Here is a 17,574-nt window from a genome sequence, read left to right as displayed (position 1 = left end):
AAGGACTAATTATAATTTTGAATTTTTTTTTAAAAATAATAGATACAATAGTATTTCAAACCTATAGCCTTCATGGTACTTCAACATATCTCGTAACATTATATTCAAATTAGTACTGTTAATTCCATGAGTTTTTAGATGGGAAGTTGAGGCATGGATTAGGCCGCTCTCTTGAGATGATACATGCCGTCAACGAAAATTTTAGTACAATAGTCTAGCAAACTTGCTGATTATCATTACAAGCCTACACCACTTGTGATGCAGAATATAAAAGCGTCAAGAAAAAAATACGTTTATTTCTATAAATAAAATAATAAAAAAAAAACACGTTTTCTTGATTTGAAAATTTTGTCCTATATCAACTTGTAGGATAAGAAACTGTCTATAATACTTCTTTATCTAAAATATAATATAGTGAGAATATATATTATTTTCATAAAAGAAGAAGATAATATAATGCAAATATTTGTTGATGCATGTAATGATGTAATGGTGAGAAGATAAAACCGACCCTATTTCCTCTTACTGTCTCTATCCTTTTGGCCGTACATATTGGCCTAATATGGACTAGTAAAACCTTCCATATTAAAATCATGTTTAATTCAATAGTAAATGGTTACGGAATTTATTGTAATATATCAAGTTATCAACGGTAAACTAATAATTATGTAGCTAATATTGGTGACAATTACTATTGGGCATAAACTATGCATTATGCGTTTTTCAACGGCTAATATGTGTGTGTTTGTTTCTATAAAAAAAAAAAGGTAAGTTAGTGTGGCTATTAGCTGTAAAAGATTATATTCTTTCCTTTAAAAGACCATTTAAAAGTACATATATAATGTGGGTTCTAGTTAGCTTAAATGGTAAAATTTTTGATGGTTGTATAAGAGATTTGGGGTTCAATTCTCGCCTACACCAAAAACTTGCTTAGTTTCTTGTTCACATGTAAAATGGTATTTAAAAACAAGTGTTTAGGTTGTTTCGTGCTATTTAAAAGATGAAAATCATGATTAACGAGTTAGATGAAAGCACTTTACATACTTTACAGAGTATTTCACATATACTGTACACCATTATAATATGAGCAAAGGGCAATAATATAATATACAAATATACAAATATATTTGGGAAAACTAAACCAAAAATCACAAATATTAAAAATAAGTACATCTTATTAAGATTCTAAATAAATTTATTACCAAAATTCATCACCTACTATATTTTTGATAATCAAATTCAACACCAATATATGATAACAAACAACTATAGAGTTTATAAATTAATAGAGGTTGAAACTACTTATCACTAGAAAATACAGATTGGCTGTGCTAGTAATGTCATTATACAAAAGGCAAATGTACTATGCTTGATAGCTGTCAATGGGTGAAAACGAGGGACCAAGAAAACTTACTTTCAAGATTCTTAGGAGGACCCGGATGAATTGTTATTATTGCTGTTGACTGATTATCTCTGCAACTGCATTCAGCAAAAAAAAGGATAGATTTTGCTAATATATGCCATACACAATAATTAATTATTTTTAAAAATATTTTCTCAATTTTCAAAAAAATATTTTAAAAAATAAATGGGTTAAAGGAACCAAAAAAGATTATCTCTGCACTGTAATACAAAAAAATGTGACCCCTACTCCTTTGGACAAATGTAAAATAATTAGGCACACATTGACTAGACCAAAAAAAAATTATCTGTGCAACTGTAATAAAAAAAATTAGCCCCTACTCCTTTGGACAAATGTGAAATAATTAGGCACACATTGACTAGACCAAAAAAATTATCGCTGCAACTGTAACACAAAAAAATGTCCCCCTACTCTTTTGGACAAACGTGAAATAATTCAAAAATAGACCGGTGATGTGACTAGACTGGAAAAGTACGTAACAAAAGTCCACAACTTGACAAAAGGGATTCCCCACAGATGGTGAAGGACCAATAATTTACCCATTAATATTTTTATCGCCTTGAGCTCAGTTATTGTAATGGATAACCTTATTGCCTAAGAGCAATCACATCAGTTCATGTAAAAATTTCGTCTATTTTACACAAAAATTTCCTTTTAAAATTTTACACATTCATTTTTACAAATAACCCACATCAGTTCATCTATTCTACTACATCTATTAATTAAATAATAATTTCCTCACTTTTTTTTTATTTTTTTATTTCTCTCCAACTACCTATACGCGCCTCTCTTCATTTCTGATTAATTTCTCTCTCTCTCTCTCTATCTCTCCTTCTCTTCATTTCTGATTCATTTCTCTCTCTCTCTCTCCTTCTCTTCATTTCTCTCTCACTCTCTCTCTCTCTCTCTCTCTACCCAGATCAACTCTCCGATCCTCCCTGATATGCTCCGAGCACCAATCCACTCCGATCCAGTCGCTCCGAGCACCGATCCACTCCGATACGCTCCGATCCAGTCGCTCCAAGCACCGATCTGAGCTCCGATCCACTCCGATACGCTCTAATCCACTCGCTCCGAGCTCTGATCTACTCTCCCTAGCTCCAATCCGAGCTCCGATCTACTCTCCCTAGCTCTGATCCACGCTCCGATCAAGCGCCGATCTATGTTTGTGTATTTATGTTTTTTTTTTTTTTTTGAGCAAGTGTCTGTGTTGATTTTTTGTATGGATGTGTTTGTGTGTGGGTGTGTTTGTGTGCATTTGAGGAAAAAGAAGAGGATGAGGAGTTGAGTTTTAGCTGGGTTGGTTGAGCATGGAAAGGAGAGAGAAAAAAAAGGAGCGAACGGAAATTATAAAATAATTGTATAAATGAGCTACAGTGACTGTGTTAATATACACGGTTACTGTAGCTCGGGGATGGGTTTACAAAATTTTAGACATTTTTAAACCCACTGATGTGGGTGTTTTTTTGCTCAAAATGTGTAAAATTGGTAGTTATGTTTATTTTAGAAGTTTTTACATGAGCTAGTGTGGATGCTCTAACTAGTCATATACTAGTGCTGGAACCATTGAATCTTGTTTTATTTTTTGTTGATCTATGGTAGATTGACGCTTCACATGCTATAAAAATGTTGTAACATTATGTTCTGGCCGTTGGAGAACTCTTATTTTAAAGCGGTCTTTTATAATCAACTCTAAATTAATTTATTTGTCAATAATTTTTAAGTCATTTCATGCTTTTTAATATATCAATTGAGAGTAAAGAGTTTGAATATTCCTTCCCCCCTTAATAATTAAGATATATATATATATATATATATATATAAATAAATTAAAAAACTATCTTCTACTTCCCACAAGAATTAATAATTTTTTAAAAATTCCCTAAAAAAGAATTAAAAAAAGACAAGTTGTGTGACCAAACTTCAAAAGTATGTGACAAAAGTCCACAATTGGCAAAAGGTGAAAACATTTCACCAATGTAAATTTGACAAACATTATTCTGCCGACACAATAAGATAAAAATAGTAGTAAACACGTGATACACCAAGAAAGCAAATGTGATCAAATGAATTTTCTATTCGTAGTCCTTTCTATTCTTCCAATTCGTAATCAAACTCTAAAATTTGTAAATCTTTCCTTATCAGTACAAGTGAAATATAAGTGAATCTTTAGTAAGGTCTTACTCTTATTGATATTTTAAATTTGCATTGAAATTATTTTTTTACTAGATATTCAATTGCTTCAACGGCTAGGATATTTGAAATTTTGATATTCAATTATTGGATATTCAGTTATTCAATTGCTTAGCTTGATATAATTTGAAATTGAGAGAGAAATACTAAAAATTTGAAGTGGATTTGAACCCTACACATTTTTGTTGGACACACAACAAAAAATAATAAATAGTTTTATAGCTCAACTTTCCCATAATCCCTAGAATTAATATGACTTTTATTTGATATATAGATTATGAGAAAGTTACTCTTTTATAATTAACCCTTATTCTATTAGCTACTCTTTTATAATTCATGATATCATATACTATTTTTTATTTGCCCTTTCATGGCAAAGTCACGAGGGTAACATGTCACAACATTTTGTATAATTAATTTAATTCTTAAAGTTAACTTAGTTCCTAAAATAGTTGAGAAAAATAACTAACTGGCCTAACAATTTTAAGGGAAAAAAATTAGTTTTAAGAACTAAATTAATAAATTTTGAAAAATCTTGAACTTAATTGGCATTAGTCTAAACTTCAAGATTTATAAAAGAAATTTACCCTTTATTTTTTTTACGCTAAGGTAAAAATTTGATTCATAATAAAATTTGAAACCCTACAAATTAGAGCATTCTTATCAAACCTTTCATATTGTAAAATTTTTACAATTGATAAATAGTGTCATTTCAAATATGAAAGGGCACTATTCATCAATTGTAAAAATTTATATTACTTTTTTATTCCGTGGAGCCCACTTTTATATTACTTTTAGAGAGGAAAAATAAAAAATTAATGAAAAATAATAAAGAAACAATATTTAAATGAAATTGTAAAAAAAATTAGAAATTTTGATATAAATTGTATTGTAAAATGGTGTATTATATGTTATAAATATAAATTTTGAGAAAGTAAATAATAAATTTTTTAAAATATTTGATAAGGGTGTTCTTACAAGGATAGAGTTGGTCCACGTCACGTTGGCTGATATTAATTGAAAGCACCTGTCAGCCACTACTTTATTTATAAAAAAAATAATAGTAATAAAAAAGTAAAACGCGCGACAGGTCCTTGAAATTGTCTGTGGTACTAGTAATAATAATGTCCATAGAGTGGGCATTAAAATAATTGAAGGTCATTATATAGAGGAAATTTGTCGTGCCTGGCTGTTTCCAAATTCCAACCCAACGAGTTGCACGTTGGCCTTCATTGATTGAAAGCTCTATGCCATTTTTTTATTTTTTATTTTGGTTCCTCCCCACTCACCTAATTAACCAATGAGTGTTCATAAATAAATTAAAAATAAACCAACAAGTGAAACAAGTCTTCAAGAACGGTAGGCTGTGCTATTAATATAGATTTTAATCATTTTATAAATTAATAGAGGTTGGCTGTGCTACTAATGTCTTTATTATAGGGGAGCTCTAAATAATCAAGTTAGAAAAGTAGAGTCAAAAGGCAAATGTACTATGCTTGATAGCTGTCACTAGCTGAAAATGAGTGACCAAAAAAACTCACTTTCAAGATTCTTAGGACCAGGGGCGGAGCCAAGGGGGGGGCAGCTGCCCCCTGACCTGCCCCAAAATTTGTATATAATAGTTTTTTTTTTTTTTTTTTGAGAAGCTTATATAATAGTAGAATAATAGAGTTTGATGTTAGAAAGCCTAAATTGTCCCTACACATATTAGAAAACATGTTACTATAAGAGAAAAAAACAATCACCATACTAGATTTCGTCTTTTCTTAGTGGGCCATTTAAATAGTTAAATTCACTATTATAGAGTTTCTTTGCTTCTCACAAGGTCACAGTATATAATACAAACTACAAATTACAAACTGGTATTTTTTAGACATAAAAAAGTCAATGATGAAAAAATTGAAATCACCTTCTTTTTATGTATAGAGCATTAAAAAAATCTATTTTGTGTTCTTTCCATTCAGGATGTAAATCACAATATATAATTTAATTTTTTTTCTAATGACCCACATGTATGAGATTATGTGCTAAGTTGAGGAATGTTGTGAAATTACTGTGAATTTTTATTGTATCCTTGACATGACTTATATTTTCTTCTAATTTTTTCTCAGTTTCATACTCTTTCTATAAATCTTAATTTTAACTACTTAAACAAATAAAGAAACATATACTTAATTCTACAAATTTTTTTTAAAAGAATGCAAGGCACTGAAACATTAATACAACTTTATAGGTATATTATTATATTCATAATACTCCTACATTAATTTATTTTCTCAATTTATTTTAATTTCAACATTATGTATTTAGATTTTTTTTTATTTACTATAATTTGATTATTTTTGTTTTCTTTATTTTAATGATATGAAATATATACACACACATGTAATTAATTGAGCTTACGAAGAAACATGATCATAATAATGAGTATCGAAGTGTCATTTAATCTTGCCCCCTAAGTTGAAATACTGGCTCCGCCACTGCTTAGGACCTGGATAAATTGTTATTGTTGCTGCTAGCTGATTATCTCTATAACTGCAATACAAAAAATAGACCGATGATGTGACTAGATTGCAAAAGTATGTAGCGAAAGTCCACAACTCCACAAAAGGTCTTCCCCACAGGATGCTACCTGTTGTTGTATCGTAATTTGTAACTCACTGATGGTGACAGACCAATAATGAACCCATTAATATTCTTATTGCCTTGAGCTCAGTTATAGTAATGGATAACCTTCCAAATCAAAAAAAAAAAAAAAAAAAGAAAAGAAAAAAAGAAATTGACAACCTTATTGCCTAACTAGTCTTGTACTAGTGCTGGAACCATTAAATCTAGGCAGAGCTGCCACGATTATTCACTTAATTATGCTCTAATGTCCCTTTTTTTTACTTACATTTATGTAATATAAAAGCAAAATATTTGATTTTTTGTTGACTACTTCATATTGTGTCATGTGATTACATAAATTAATGTCATGTATATATTTAAAAACATCGAAAAGTTGTGCCTTTTCAATTTTCATTTTCGATTAATAGACACATTTTCATTCAATAGGCGTATTTTCATTAAATAGACACATTTTCGGTTAATATGTACCTTTTAATATATCCAATATGAAGGGTTATGACTCTTCAATAGATACCTTTTGGTATATCAAATTTAAAGAGTTATGACATTTCAAAAGACACCTTTTGACATATATATTACAAACTATTTTATATATACCTATATATTACACAAACTAAACTAGATACGCAATATTTTGTTCCTTATTCTTTCTCACAAAAAACTACTAATAAATAAAATAACATTGTTTTCTTTTGCCTAACTAATAAAACTTTGTGCCATTTTTTTCAATTTTTTTTTTAAAATTTTATGCGTCTTTGCTTACTACTCAAACTAAAAAATAATGTCTTTTTTTTTTCTTGAAACTCATTCAATAGTTATTTCTACGCATCGCACAAGTTAGCGACAAATCTATATATATATATATATATATATATATATATATATATATATATATATATTTGATTATTCAACTACCCAAATTGACTTCAACTTTCTTCTAAAAAAAATGTAGGGACAACATACAACTTGTTTGACAATATATGATCATGTGAGAACAAACAAAGGAGGAAGCAATCAAAAGATGGGGGTCTTAGGGTTTCCTATACATAACACGACTTGTTTGAAAATAAAAAAATAAAATTTATACACAATTGGGTGGGGTTGTTATAATTCCACTAAGCATGATTAAAGGAAAATTATGTAAGGGTCCATATAATTCCACTAAGCATGATTGAAGGAAAATTGTGTAAATTCCACTAAGCATGATTGAAGGGAAATTATGTAGGGGTCATTATAATTCCACTAAGCATGATTGAAAATAAATGATCTAAAAGCTGAGATGTAGCATTTAATGTTGCTATGCTCCTATATATCTAAAAGCTGAGACGTAGCATTTAATGTTGTTATGCTCCTATTAAGCCACCTCATCAGCCATGTCATACTGTTTTTCTTTTTGAAAAAGATGGGATGGGGGTCTTAGGGTTTCCTATACATAACACAACTTGTTTGAAAATAAAATATTTACACAATTGGGTGGGGTTGTTATAATTCCACTAAGCATGATTAAAGGAAAATTATGTAAGGGTCCATATAACTCCACTAAGCATGATTGAAGGGAAATTATGTAGGGGTCATTATAATTCCACTAAGCATGATTGAAGAAAAATTATGTAAATTCCACTAAGCATGATTGAAGGAAAATTGTGTAGGGTCAACAAACAACTTGTTTGAAAATAAATGATCATGTGAGAACAAACAAAGGAGGAAGACCATCAAAAAATGGGGTCTCAGGTTTCCTATACACAACACAACATGTTTTTAAATAACATATTTACACAATTGAGTGGGGTTATTATAATTCCACTAAGCACGATCAAAGGAAAATTATGTAGGGTCCATTCCCTACGTACATTTGTGCGTTTACATTGATGACCGAGCCAATTGCTTTCCTTTTGCATTGGGTAGAGCTGTTGATGCGTAGATGGTGGAGGATTCTTTTGTTTCTCAATAAATCACTGACTGCACACACAAAACAAGAAAGCAAATCCATATTCTAAAAACCAATATGCTCTTGCCCCAGTTGAACTTATATATGTGAGTGCTTTAAGTGGTCCACTCCGTTAGGTAAGTTGTGCTTTTCTTTTTTTTTTGATAAACAGCATGTGCTGAACTTCAGTTGTGCTTTCCTTGATTAGGTGGCAAGCAACTTGTTTAATATGCAAGTGGCTATTGTTAATTAAAAGAGAAAAATACACCAACAAGTAGTGGACTCCACTACGTACCTTTTTTTATACAATCTAGCTTTGTGTTTCCCATGCAACATCATATGGGAACAAGTAAATTAATCAACAAGAAGCTTAATTAATTTGTTTCCTAACCATGAAAAGCACAACCCACCAAACCAGTAAACTATATATATCCTTTTGGCATTATATACCCTATAATTGCTCTTTCCCCAAGCAACGCCACATGAGAAGAAGAAGCTTGCAAATAAAAAGATTAATTTGCCACCTAATCAAGATAAAGCACAATGTACCAAATATCTTTTGTGCAAGTTCTCTCTAATGTGGATAGACAAGTTTGCTCTTATCCCCTTGTACAAAAGGTTTGAGCCTTTACGGCCCATTTTTCAGTATTGGGTTATAAAAATAGAAGGGTCTTAAGCCCTATTTGTTTCGGCTTGCCCAAGTTGTTAGGTATCAAATTTGCTCAGGTTGTGCTACAGCAGATACATTTTGGGCTTTCCCCATTTTTCATGGTATTATGGGCTATTTCAGGCCCACAATTACTCTTCCCGGGAGAAGTCCCTTCCAGAGGTTTCCTTTCAGTATACTATTCTGTCAACCTTCAACCCATATTTCACTTTTTTTAATTATTTTTTTTACTTTTTTATACTTATTCTCTATGTCATTTTGTATTTTTTTTTTCTTTTATACTTTTACTTTGATACTAATGTATTGTATTGCACACACATAAATGAAATAATTGTTTTTCCCTTATAGGTGTGAACTATTAGAATTGTATTTAAAATTATGAATGAGGTTTATAATTTAATAGATTTGAGAAAATTTGTTAATTGTTAACATGAAGTTATTTTATATAAATTTCAAAAATCGTACGAAATCTTTTAGATTTTTTTTTTTTCAAATTTTCCTTATACTATTTTTTTTTTTCGCTAAATTTCCTTATACTATATTTGAACGCTTGGGAGCTTGCCTCACACATCTATTAAATACTAAAATTATTTTGAATATGAACATTGAGGATAATTGCACGGATACTCTAATAACGCTAATTAAAGAAAAGGACATACCATCAGTTTGGAAAGTAAGTATTTTCATTATACCTTATTTTGCATAATGTAACTGCGATTTAGTTCCAATGTTTCTACATATTATTTTTAATATTAAATTTATAATATGGTATGGTCTCCTAAGAATGCCTAAGAACTATACAATTTCAATCTCATATATCAATATTAGTAAATAAAAGTCAATCAATAGTTTGGAACTACTTCTAGAATAAGAAAAATTATAAATATGAATTACGCAAAAGGAGCTTTAAAGCATTCGACAATAGTTTGGAAAAACATAAATACTATATACAACAAAATGAATATTATACATGAACCTTAAAAAGAAAACATAAAAATTATTTCCAAATAAAATTGTAAAGTGTCCGTACATCATGCAGGACATTATCTAGTTGACCATAATGGGCAAACGACTCTCATATTTCCCTTCTCTAGTAAAAAAAGTAAATAGTCTGCACGTCTAAGCTCTTCTAGACTATTCTAGTGTTTTGATTCCCCATCCGCTAGTTGTAGCAAATTCTGAGTAAAGTACAGATTATTAAATATTGTAGTATATATCTGTATGTTGGATAAGACCATTTTCGTAATTAAACATTATGGGTCCGTTTGGATAGAACTTATTTTGCTGAAACTGAAAACTGAAAACACTGTAGCAAAATAATTTTTAAATATGTGAATAGTACTGTGAGACCCATTTTTAATGAAAAGTTGCTGAAAAGTGAATTTTGTGGGTCCATGAACAGTATACAGTGCACTGTTCACGGTTGAATTGGTCCACTATTGCGGCTACTGTTCATGCACAGTGTATGAACAGTAGCCTCTGCATCCTGAAACGCGTGACCAAAAAAAAAAAAAAAAAAAAAAGGAAAAGGAAAACGCAGCAAAGGAAACGCAACGCGAATAATCCGTATCCAAACACCCTCTATATGGAATTGAGCCCAAAAACAAACCAATAATAGTTTGCAAAATCAATATATATATATATATATATAAGCAGAGACCTCATGCAAGAGAGCATGAGTTGCATGAGGTCCTGTCACGTGGCATACTCTATGAAGAGAATTGAGATATCCTTAAATCATATTAGAGATAAAAACAAATTTAAAAATAGAGAATCTTTATTTTTTTTGGTTCAATGTTTCAAGACTAATTTTTTTTTTTACATTTTTTATTCAATGTTTTAAAACTACTATTTATTTCATTTGGTTCAATTTTTCAAGACCTTCCATCTCTTACATACACAAAACTCTTTACATTTCCATTCATCATTTTCACTTTTACTCCTTTATATACAAGTCCTTAGTCTTTCATATTATTCTATCTCAAATATACTTTGACAAAAAATGATATCATTTAGCTTCAACATTTTAATGATACCTACATAACTCCAACGTTGCAGCATCATTTGATCGTAACTCGTATAAGTAGGCTATGACCAAGGAATAGGGTTTGCATTTTTTATTCGGTGACGGTAGCTTACGGTTTTGATGTTCCAGTCAGACATAGTAGATTTTGTGAAGGTGATGATTCGTTTAGAGTCTTTGGGTGTTTGAGATTTTGGTTTGAGAAAGTTATAAATATATTTTATTTTAGAACTAAAGAAAAAGAAAAGGGAACATTTTAATTAATTATTTATGAAGTTAACTTCTTCTTTTTTAATTTTTTTATAAAAATTTTGTGTTAGAATTCATAATTTGTAGGTTTCTTTTTATGTAGCCATAGTGGTAAAAACAAAAATCAATGGTGACTTAAAAGTATTTTTCTCCTTTTTTCAAAGGATATAGAAGCCTAATTAAAGCCAATTAAATTTTGATAAATGAATGTGTTTTTAGCAAATTTCTCTTAGTTTAATCACGTTCTCTTTATGTTGATACTTACAAATGATTTCCTTAATTCCATTGAGATAATTAATTGGGTGTTTATGATCAAGGTCTCCATATTTGGTTGTGAGAATAGAGTGATTGAGAAAGTGTTTCAGATGTTTCTTAAATTTACGTAATTATAGGATATAAAAATATTTTACATTTTAAATTCTTATTTGTAGATTTAAAAATCATTTAATCAGTTTGAAAAATAAAATCTACTATTAACGGTAAATATTGATATATTATAATCTTACAATGTTATACAATTTTTAAAATAAATTATGAATTAAAAAAAAATCAAGTTTCAAAGTATTTAACAATATTATGGGAAAACATAAATATTATACAATAAAATAAGTATTAAGTATTATATGTAGATTTTAATATATATAAAAATAATTTCAAATGAAATAGTAAAGTAGTCCGCACATCGTGCGGGATATCATCTAGTTTTACAAAATGGGAGAGATTCAGATAAATCTACAATGCAAGATGATTAGAGAGAAGAGTTTGATATTCTGTTCAAATTAGAAAAACAAAATGGAAAAGGAAGGTTGGACTAGACCTCTTAATCCACTATTCAACTATTCTGCACACAACAGGACATAACCGTCGTGTCCTGATATATAAAAGCTAAAGTGATTATGCATAGTCACTTTGCCATAATGGATTGCACAATTAAGATAGATGAAAATTTTTTATTATGAAATTTATGAAATTTGATTATAAAATGGTTTAAAACATAGATAACCACTTAACACATTTACATCATTCTATTAAGTAAAATGAAAAGCAAACAGAAAAGCACCTCATGATAACAAGAAGAATATATTGTTTACCTAGACTACATAAGTTATGAAGTATTACCACCAAAATCTATGCCAGACTCTGCACGAACTCCACAAAAAGTGTGGACAATCAGGCTGCAAAAGAAAAATGTGATGATTAAACAACAAAGGACTTTATTAACAGTCACCATAAATGTATGCTCAAGACACTTCAAGTCCACAGGAAAAAATGCAAACCTTCAATATAAGCATATTGACAAGGAGAAAACAGAGGACAGTAGGGCTATGAAGAATGAAATTGGCGGCCATCTTTCATATCATCACCACAATAATACTCTAGCATACAACACCACATTCTCCATGCTAATAACTTCAAAAACAGGTTGTGCTACTGGCTTAATGAGCCTTGTCAGTGATCTGAATCATGAGTGACAATCAAACGAACAGATTAATGGAGAGAAAGATAGAACAAAACTGACCAACAGCTTGCCAAATGGAGAACCTAATAAGGTATCAGAGCAATATTTGAAGGACAAATTTGGGGCAACATTAAATGTACAAAGGGAACACATGCTTCCTTGGCAGTTCAGAGTCCATGCTCATATGTCCAAGTGCTCACCCTCGGAACTCCCTTGTAAAGTGGGAATTGTTTCTTGTGGCTGGATAATAAGCATCAATTAGAAGTAACATACTTTATCTTAGACAAGGGAGGGGGGAGGAAGAGGGATAGAGCACTTCTGTTTTTCTTGTGTTTTGTAATTGTCCATATCTTTAAGCTGGGAAAAAGCAGAGGATACTCCTTGAGTGAGACATGATTGACATGAGACAGGATAGAAGTCACAATAAACCAATGATAAATTCATTTCACTTCAAATAATGTTGTTCTAGGTAAATAGATTACGTGACTGTTACCTAATCTAGCTAATGAAGCCAAAGTATTCAGAATATCTTCATCCCTACTGGCAGCCACTTCCCATTCTTTGCACTCTTCCATGCTGAGAAAGAATTTGGCTCTGAGACAACGAACAAGCATAGGATATTGACTTAGAAACTTGATAAATAGCAAGTACCTAACCCTATAACATTAGGACTGAATGATTAGCAAGTATATATTTGAGCTATGAGGGCTTCCCTCTTTCTTCTAAAAAAATGTTACTTAAAATTAAAAAAGGTTTCAAGCATTCAAAATCATAGATGGAATGCCAAATAAAGGTGTTACACTTACTGTACAAAAATCTAGTTTGCTTTCATATGTCATCAAACTAGATAGACAATCAAAGAAACCAGCAATCCAGGTAAAATTTATTGCTGCTGCATCTTGGAAGTGATAGAGGACCTTTCGTACACACACAGCCTTCTGCTGATGATGTTTACATTGGATAAGGCCAAATGAGAATGGGACATTTTTGCATGATGTTCTTGAATGAGATCAAAACATTCCTGGGACCATTAAGGTTGGAAATGTAACAGCATCACAAGAAGAACATAAAGGTACTTGTGAGTGAATTAGAATTGAAGAGCCCAGATTCAACTAATGTAATATGACTTCAATGCTTCAATATCAACCCCACCCCCCCCCCCCCCCCCCATATTGACTTCTACTAATTCAGCTATGTCCTTTTTCAAAACTTCATTCCAAAATTGTGCACCTGTCAAACCAATGGTAAGAAACCAGGCTTCATCCCACTCTTTCCCCTCTACCAAGGCGCATAACTCCTTAATCACTAAGACAAGAAATCTACATGCTTCTATTTTTAACCTCCTAAATCCACAACACTAAACTTTGATTATTATCAAAGTAGATGATAAATCTCAAAAATTAAAGCTAGATAATTCATACAGTGACAATTGGTCAATTACCAAGCTCACCTTTCATCTGCCACAATATAATATAAACCACTCTAGAAATGAAACATCACGCTTGCCTTCCTACCATTACAAAAAGATAAAAGAGTTTCTTTTGTGGCCCTTTGTCAAATGTTGCTTCAGCGCAAAATATTATGGATGGAGAAAATGATAAGGAAAATAGACAGAAGACTAAGAAGAATATCCAGATATACCTTACTATAGAATAATATCCAACTCTTACTTAATCCAATTAACAAAGCCAAGATATTTGTGATTTCTCCTTCTCGCCTGGTTGTCACCTCCATACTTGACAGAACACTTCAGCCTTTGAAACAAGAAACAAAACATTGGATATTGATTTAAAACTTGATAACTAGCAAGTACCAAAGTGTATAACTTTCAAAAGTAATGATTATAAAAAAATAAATAAAAATAAAAAATTGGACCCTTAGGGCACTCTCTTTATTCTTAATAATTTTCAAGCATTAAAAACTCTAAATAAAAATAATATGTAGTGATGTTAGGCCAATTAACGAGATTTCTTTTCAGGGGCACCAAATTAGATTAGCTACTAAAGATAACCAGCACACCAAATTAAGCTTGTTTTTTGCTGCATCTACGAATTAATGAAATTTTGAATATACACTTGTAGTAAGGAAAATATAAAGTTAATTCAAATTATGAAGGAACTTAAATGGAATGGTATGTAAGCATGTCTCCCACTTAGAGTGCCATGAATGGTTGTGAGCAAAGGGAATGCAACACAGATTTTCAAAAGCATTGCTTGGAATAGCGCAGATCATGTACATGGGATCTGCAACAGAAGCAAAATAAGTCCTATTTTTTGCCCATCAGATTGTAGGAAAAATCTAGAAAGAAACAAATAACATGAAGATAACGTATCAATAAGACAATAACAAACCTAAACATTTAAGACTAGATAACCATCTTCTTCAATTTCGTAAAGTGATCCCAAGAAACAAAAAAACTTGATTACTTTCAAAAGATTTCATGATTACTTTTAAGTATATATGAACTTAAGCAATTGAAAATACTTTATGTCTTACCATGACTGAAAGCATAACAAAGGAAATTATAGCCAAGCCTTTAATGCTAGAATTAGTTGCTACAAAATACTCCTCTTCGAGTTCTTTCTTGTTCAGTGATTCCCAGATTTGATTGGCTGCCTTGATTTCAGCACCATATTTCAACACCAGATTCTCAGCTCATCTCCCCCATGATTCTAGAGAGTTGATTTGTATCAATTAAAAACTGATTATAGGGATTGGTCTGGCCTTTCCTTCTAGGTTGTAGATTCTTACCTATAAATACATGTACTCAATGTAATCTTCTTTTAAGCCAAAATACAGAAACTTTCTGGTCATTACAAGGTTTTTCTTTTCATTTCTCTACTAATTTTCAAAGGTGATCTGCTCACAATTGCCAGGCTTGACAAACAACACATTTAACACCAAAGCAACAGAATGCATACAAGTATCCATACCTTCATCTTTGAGATATCCGCAGACTCACATCCTGGAGTAGCTAATTTTCAAATTCTCCACCAGCTCCTTCAAGGTAAAAAGGTAACTCAAGAATCAAGCACAAGTCCTCACCACAGTTAGCATACATTGCTATGAATCCTGCATGAAACTAATTCAGCCACAATATTTAGGTGAAGCTAATTTAACTTTTCATTATAAATTGGCTGATTTGATTAAGACGAATAATTGGAAGAGAAATGTGTCAGAAAGATTTAAGACCATTAATTGGAAAGAAATAAGACCATTCTTGAGAATACTAATTGACCTAGGTTCTTAGCTACTAAATAGCTGTGTCCCACTTAGCACCCTGGATTGACCAAAGATGATAATTTAATGATTCTTAACATTTGTTCAGATATAAGTAAACAAGTTTAAAGAGAACAGTGGAAGAAGTTACAACCGAAAGATTTAAATATTAAAGAACATACATTATATTACCATTGAGAGCCAATGAGGTTTCTGACTTCTTCTGTCATCCTTGGCCAACCCATCTTTCTCAACCCTTTTGGACTAGATTCGATCTGGTAGCTGCACAATAGTAGGCCGGCTTGTAATGGGCAAATCACTAACCAAGACAATCCCACTCCCTTACTCCATCAAAACCATCCCTAAAAGCTCAACCTCCTCTCTAGTAAAAGACACAAAGATATCATCCCCATGTAGTGTTAAAGAATTCAAATAATAGCAGTGTGTTAAGTGTTAAAGAATTTGAATACTAGCAAGGTGTTATAAACAATCTCATAAGTTCATTGCAGTTAGGCACAGAGAAACAGTGATGGGAGCTGGTAAGAGAGGAAAACACTGCTATAATTTTAAAAGTTTCTGCTCCTCTCTGTTGTGGTTTTACCTGCATTTCTGTAGCACTAAAAATTTCTTTTGGGGTACAATATGCCAAAGTCAAGTCTCAACACTATGCCCAAAAATGATAGGAGAAATAAGAAGCATTCCAACAACAATAAACAACCGAATATGCAATTTTTTATTTTTGATCAAGGATGTAACTCTAGGTAAGTCATTAAAAAACAAGGACATGAAATAATGAAAGTCCTCTAATAAACTTCATGATTTCATGGCAAGCAGATTATAGTTTGCAACAATCTCTATGATTAAGTTCATATGTACTTCAGGCATCAATATTATAGAATAGAAGGGAGATTAAGAGCAAATAGATGTCCAATTTCAAATCTTTCATTATTTCACATTCAAGAATACAAATAATGAAATTCAATCAAATTACAATAAGAAGAAATGAAACAAGTAAACAAAACACGAACCCGAAGAGTGTGACCATGGAGATGGCAGGGAGGGTTTAATTGTTTTGATTCTTAGGTGTGAGAATGAAGCTATGAAGCAAAAGAGAGAGAGAGAACCAACCACATGCCCAAAAAAAAGAGTTATGTCAGATTAGTCTAATAAATACCCAAAATCAAGACAACTCGCAAGACCCATGTTGATATAATATTAAAACATAAATGAATAATAAGAAAAATCAAATTTAGTCAAAACGTAAATGATATAATATTAATCTACACTTTACCCACAATCCAAAATGATTTAAATCATACATAACTTTACTATAATCTTGTTTTGGGCTGTGTTCTTTTTAATAAAAAAATTTTATGTTACTAATCAAAAAAAAAAAAAATCTAGCATTTCGTTTATGCCAAATACGCCAACACAGAGAATGTGGCACAAACCTCCTGAGGCCGACTTACCTGGCCAGCAATTGAACATCTCAATAACCTTATGCAGCATAACCCAATGAATAGCAAACAAACCAAAAACCATGGACCACAGACTCCCTACACCTTTTGCACAGCACATATAATTGGTCTATTCTGAAGATTGTCTCTAGTGAGGATCCTATCTAAGGAAGCAGACCAAGAAAAAAAAAATGCTACTAAGGGCAAGCATGGCATGTGTAAGCAAAGCTATGAATATGTATATGTAGATCACTTGTTACTCTATTGCATATGAATGATATTGGCTGTATGGTGTTAGGGTGAGGCGTTTTGGCCTTGATGGGATGGAG

General features: G+C 31.3%; 1 long non-coding RNA gene across 3 annotated transcripts; it reads right to left on the bottom strand.

Moving 5' to 3' along the window:
- Positions 1-11,826: 11,826 nt before the first annotated feature.
- On the bottom strand, positions 11,827-17,062 carry LOC142634416 (uncharacterized). 3 transcript variants are annotated; one of them, XR_012844169.1, is made up of 9 exons: positions 16,817-17,062; positions 15,971-16,170; positions 15,503-15,641; positions 15,066-15,241; positions 14,211-14,323; positions 13,376-13,590; positions 13,063-13,163; positions 12,388-12,926; positions 11,827-12,285 (listed from the first exon to the last, which is right to left on the bottom strand). It is a non-coding gene; the product is annotated as an uncharacterized LOC142634416 (long non-coding RNA). The 3 variants fall into 3 exon arrangements; XR_012844170.1 differs by having other exon boundaries at positions 15,981-16,170; XR_012844171.1 differs by lacking the exon at positions 13,376-13,590 and having other exon boundaries at positions 16,817-17,059.
- Positions 17,063-17,574: the final 512 nt, after the last annotated feature.

The sequence above is a fragment of the Castanea sativa genome, chromosome 5, assembly GCF_040712315.1.
Source record: "Castanea sativa cultivar Marrone di Chiusa Pesio chromosome 5, ASM4071231v1".
NCBI classification, from domain to species: Eukaryota; Viridiplantae; Streptophyta; class Magnoliopsida; order Fagales; family Fagaceae; genus Castanea; species Castanea sativa.
The sequence above is the reverse complement of the archived record's forward strand: the minus strand, read 5'-3'. Positions and strand labels throughout refer to the sequence as shown.